This window comes from Triticum urartu, chromosome 7 (genome assembly GCF_003073215.2).
Source record: "Triticum urartu cultivar G1812 chromosome 7, Tu2.1, whole genome shotgun sequence".
NCBI classification, from domain to species: Eukaryota; Viridiplantae; Streptophyta; class Magnoliopsida; order Poales; family Poaceae; genus Triticum; species Triticum urartu.
Genome location: NC_053028.1, coordinates 98,451,603 through 98,457,626, shown reverse-complemented (window position 1 = coordinate 98,457,626; position 6,024 = coordinate 98,451,603).

Here is a 6,024-nt window from a genome sequence, read left to right as displayed (position 1 = left end):
GATCCATCAGACGGGGCTGAACCGGCGCACTGGTCCCAGGAGCTTCCGCCAGGTTCCCCTCCAGCGGATTACTGGTTCTTGCTCCTGGGGTGTTGAAAAGGTCTCTGGCCTCGAAAACCGAAGGCAAACGGGATCGGTACTTCCTCCTCATGACTTCATGCGATGTGTTCTGGTCCAACATGAGCCTGTAGGCTTGTGCGTCTAAAGCGGCCCCCTCTGTGGTCATCCTGGCATTCTCAGCTGCCAGGTCCGCCTTGGCCTGGGTGATCTGTTCCTTCACCTTTGCAATCTCCGTGTTGTGGACTTCCTGATCCGTCGGATTAGCTTCTACCATAAGCGCAGCCAATGCATCAAATAGATCTGATAGAACTTGAGCCGGTGGGCGTGCAGAGCTTCCTGCCCTGGCAGCTGTTGCCGCTACTGAACCAGAGGTTATTGGCGCAGCGGTCGAAGAATGAAGCGCTGCTTGTGTGCCGGCCATGAATATTCCAACTCAGTTGGGTTGATCAGAGGGGTCCGGAATACTGTCGCCATCGGAACAGCCCCCAATCCGGCCATCTTGTAGCTGATATAGAGATTCGGTTTCTCCAGTTGATGACTCGTCGCCGGAATAAACGACGGTCTCGCTGCGAGATTCCAATCCATCCTCATAACTTCCTCCATGGATGACTCCCACGAAGGCACGCTTCACGGCCGGTTTAATCCGGGCGGATCACGCACGCTGAGCCGTTTCGACAAGGTCGGTGCAAATGTCCGGCTCAGGGCCCGGTTCTCCGATCTTGCCGATGAAAACGTGTATGCCACCAAAGGGGACCCGGTACCCGTACTCAACTGAGCCGGCCTCGGGGCCCCAGCCCACATCATCGATGTAGAGCTTGCCGCGACGACTCTTAGTCATCCGGCCCACAGTGTAGCCCTTGAGTCCTTCAAAGCGGCCCTCCAAGAACTTGAAACCATCGTGTGATAGCCCCATGGTGGGCGCCAACTGTCGTGGTTTTGTCACGGAAGATGTCCTAGAGAAAGGACTTAGTCATGGAGCCATCGCGACGGGTTAGCTTGAAGGGGTTAAAGCGGACACATGGACGCAAGAGAGTTTATACTAGTTCGGCCCCTTCGATGAAGGTAAAAGACTACGTCTAGTTGTGATGGGATTGATGGGGTTTCGATGACTAGGGAGCAAACAAGCTTCGCCTATGTCTCGAGTTGTTGTCTGCTGTCCGAACCGCCGCCGGGTTGTCCCCTTATATACACGGGTGACGCCCGTCGGTTCACAGATTCCCAATACCGGCTCATAGATGTGTCCGGTTTGGTCTCTACTTATTCCTAACTTACAATACAAGTTACATACCAACGCCGGTTTACGGCTACAGGCCTTGAACCGACTATGGGCCTTGAGACCTCATCTGCCTTCTTGTGTTTCAACATAGTTAACTACTGAAGAAGTTAACCCGGCCTAGATAGGCCGGTTTACGCCTAGTAGTGATATCCTCAACACCAAGTACCCATCACAATGCCTATCTCTCGCATTACATTATTTGCCATTTGCCTCTCGTTTTCCTCTCCCCCACATCACCCTTGCCGTTTTATTCACCCTCTCTCTCTATCCTCCCTCTCTATTTGCCTCTTTTGCCCATTTGCTCTTGTTTGCTCGTGTGCTAGTTTGTTTGCTTGTTGTCATGGCTAGTCTCATATCTTCTCCATTGTCTCCCGAGAGTGAAGTTCTAAATTTTAAACAAAGGGAGGAAGAAAATCTAAAAAAAATGCTTGGTATAGAATTTGCAATGCTCAAAATAGATCTACCAGGAAGCAATCTACCTTAGTTCTTCTCCGCAATTTTTATGTAGGTGTTAATCCTTGGTATAGATATATCCTCGATACCATTACCGGAGGGAACTTCTTGGGTAGCCATACTTTTGATTCTTATAATGCTATGTTAGATTTATTTGGCTCACCACCTCTTTTGGTTAATGGAACCATGTTAACTTTGGAGCATGTTATGCAAAGACTTGAAATTATTGAAAATAAAGTTCCTAATATTGAATTAATTGAAAATCTAGATCAAAAGATCCACAATCAAATTACTCAATATGGATCTAAGGTAGGAATGACTTTGAAAAATATTAAGGAAAAGGAACCCATAGTTAATGAGAAGATAAACTTAGATTCTACTAGAATTGATAAACTCGAGGGTATGATTACAAACTTGGGAACTGCTTTTTCTTCCATAAAGAATACTCCAAGTCCTCCTACTAAAATTGCCAAGCTTATGTATGTTCGTAAAAATAAGGGTGAATCATCTAGTAAGGAAACTGCGGATCTTAAATCTATAAGTATTCATCCCAATCTTTTTGCTATCATTAAGGAACCGATTGCTACAAATGAATTTTTCGATTTTGTGCCTAAAAGTTTGATAATAACTAGAAATAAAGAAATTCCTAAGGGAAATAGATTCCTCATCGAAGAATTGCCTACTAAATATGGCAATACCTAGATCTATCCTCGCTTTTATGCCTAGCTAGGGGCGTTAAACGATAGCGCTTGTTGGGAGGCAACCCAATTTTATTTTTATTCTTTGCTTTTTGCTCCTGTTTAGTAATAAATAAATTATTTAGCCTCTGTTTTGGTTGTGTTTTTTTGTGTTTAATTAGTGTTTGTGCCAAGTAGAACCGTTGGGAAGACTTGGGGAAAGTCTTGTTGAACTTGCTGTAAAAAACAGAAACTTTAGCGCTCACGAGAACTGCTGTAATTTTTATTTGAAGAGTGATATTTAGTTAATTCTTTTTGAAGATGGTTAATATATAAATTCCTCACGTCCCGAAATTTATTTTAGAATTTTTGGGGTTCCATATCTTGCGCTATCTAGAGATTACTACAGACTGTTCTGTTTTTGACAGATTCTGTTTTTCGTGTGTTGTTTGCTTATTTTGATGAATCTATGGCTAGTAAAATAGTTTATAATCCATACAGAAGTTGGAATACAGTAGGTTTAACACCAAAATAAATAAATAATGAGTTAATTACAGTACCTTGAAGTGGTCTTTTGTTTTCTGTCGCTAACGGAGCTCACGAGTTTTCTGCCTTAAGTTTTGTGTTGTGAAGTTTTCAAGTTTTGGGTAAGGATTTGATGGATTATGGAACAAGGAGTGGCAAGAGCCTAAGCTTGGGGATTCCCATGGCACCCCCAAGATAATCTAAGGACACCTAAAAGCCAAAGCTTGGGGATGCCCCGGAAGGCATCCCCCCTTTCGTCTACTTCTATCGGTAACTTTACTTGGAGCTATATTTTTATTCACCAACATGATATGTGTTTTGCTTGGAGCGTCTTGTATTATTTTTGTCTTTGTTTGTTAGTGTGCCACAATCATCCTTGCTGTACACACATTTTTATAGAGCCATACATGAATTAAAATTTGATAGAATGCTCTATGTGCTTCACTTATATCTTTTGAGCTAAGTAGTTTTGCTCTATGTGCTTCACTTATATCTTTTGAGCTAAGTAGTTTTGCTCTATGTGCTTCACTTATATATTTTGAGCTATGTAATTTTGCTCTATATGCTTCACTTAGATCTTTTAGAGCACGGTGGTGGATTTGTTTTAAAGAAACTATTGATCTCTCATGCTTCACTTAAATTATTCTGAGAGTCTCTTAATAGCATGGTAATTTGCTTAATAATAATATGCTTGGTATTCAAGATTTGTGAAACTTTCTTTTGAGTGTGTTGAATACTAAGAAAATATTGAAGCATGATAATTGTTTTGAGATATGGAGGTGATAATATTAAAGTCATGCTAGTTGAGTAGTTGTGAATTTAAAGAATACTTGTGTTGACGTTTGTGATTCCCATAGCATGCACGTATGGTGAACCGTTATGTGATGAAGTCGGAGCATGATTTATTTATTGATTGTCTTCCTTATGAGTGGCGGTCGGGGACGAGTGATGGTCTTTTCCTACCAATCTATCCCCCTAGGAGCATGCGCGTAATACTTTGCTTTGATAACTTCTAGATTTTTGCAATAAGTATAGGAGTTCTTTATGACTAATGTTGAGTCCATGGATTATATGCACTCTCACCCTTCCACCTTTGCTAGCCTCCCTAATACCGCTCACCTTTCGCCGGTATCATACACCCACCATATACCTTCCTCAAAACAGCCACCATACCTACATATTATGGCATATTATGGCATTTCCATAGCCATTCTGAGATATATTGCCATGCAACTTTCCACCATCCCGTTTATTATGACACACTCCATCATTGTCAAATTGCATATCCCGGTACACCGCCGGAGTCATTCATATAGAGTCATATTTTGTTCTAAGTATCGAGTTGTAAGAAAAATAAAAGTGTGATGATCATCATTATTAGAGCATTGTCCCAGTGAGGAAAGAATGATGGAGACTATGATTCCCCCACAAGTCGGGATGAGACTCCGGACGAAAAATATAAAAAAGAGGCCAAAGAAGCCCAAATAAAATAAAATAAAAAGAGAGGCCATAAAAAAGGAGAAAAGGCCCAAATAAAAAAATGAGAGAAAAAGAGAGAAGGGAAAATGTTACTATCCTTTTACCACACTTGTGCTTCAAAGTAGCACCATGATCTTCATAGTAGAGAGTCTCTCATGTTATCACTTTCATATACTAGTGGGAATCCTTCATTATAGTACTTGGCTTGTATATTCCAATGATGGGCTTCCTCAAATTGCCCTAGGTCTTCATGAGCAAGCAAGTTGAATGCACACCCACTTAGTTTCTTTTTGAGCTTTCATATACTTATAGATCTAGTGCATCCGTTGCATGGCAATCCCTACTCACTCACATTGATATCTATTGATGGGCATCTCCATAGCCCGTTGATACGCCTAGTTGATGTGAGACTATCTTCTACCTTTTTGTCTTCTCCACAACCACCATTCTATTCCACCTATAGTGCTATGTCCATGGCTCACGCTCATGTATTGCGTGAAGATTGAAAAAGTTAGAGTATGAAACAATTGCTTGGCTTGTCATCGGGGTTGTGCATGATTTAAATATTTTGTGTGGTGAATATAGAGCATAGCCAGACTATATGATTTTGTAGGGATAACTTTCTTTGGCCATGTTATTTTGAGAAGACATAATTGCTTTGTTAGTATGCTTGAACTATTATTATTTCTTATGCCAATATAAACTTTTGTCTTGAATCTTTCTAATCTGAATATTCATATCACAATTAAGAAGATTTGCATTGAAATTATGCCAAGTAGCACTCCGCATCAAAAATTCTTTTTTTTATCATTTACCTACTCGAGGACGAGCATGAATTAAGCTTGGGGATGCCTGATACGTCTCCAATGTATCTATAATTTTTGATTGCTCCATGCTATATTATCTATAGTTTTGGACTATATTGGGCTTTATTTTCCACTTTTATATTATTTTTGGGACTAATCTATTAACCGGAGGCCCAGCCCAGAATTGCTGTTTTTTGCCTATTTCAGTGTTTCGAAGAAACGGAATATCAAACGGAGTCCAAACGGAATAAAACCTTTGGGAACGTGATTTTCTCACCGAACGTGATCCCGGAGACTTGGACCCTGCTCCAAGGAACAAAAGAGGCGGTCACGAGGGTGGGGGGCGCCCCCCCCCTAGGGTGCGCCCCCTGCCTCGTGGGCCCCTCGGAGCTCCACCGACGTACTCCTTCCTCCTATATATACCTACGTACCCCCAAACGAACAGAGAGGGAGCTAAAAACCTAATTCCACCGCCACAACTTTTTGTATCCACAAGATCCCATCTTGGGGCCTTTTCCGGAGCTCCGCCAAAAGAGGGCCGTCATCACGGAGGGCTTCTACATCATCATAGCCTCTCCGATGAAGTGTGAGTAGTTTACCTCAGACTTTCGGGTCCATAGTTAGTAGCTAGATGGCTTCTTATCTCTCTTTGAATCTCAATACAAAGTTCCCCCCCCTCTCTTGTGGAGATCTATTCGATGTAATATTCTTCTTTTTGCGGTGTGTTTGTTGAGACTGATGAATTGTG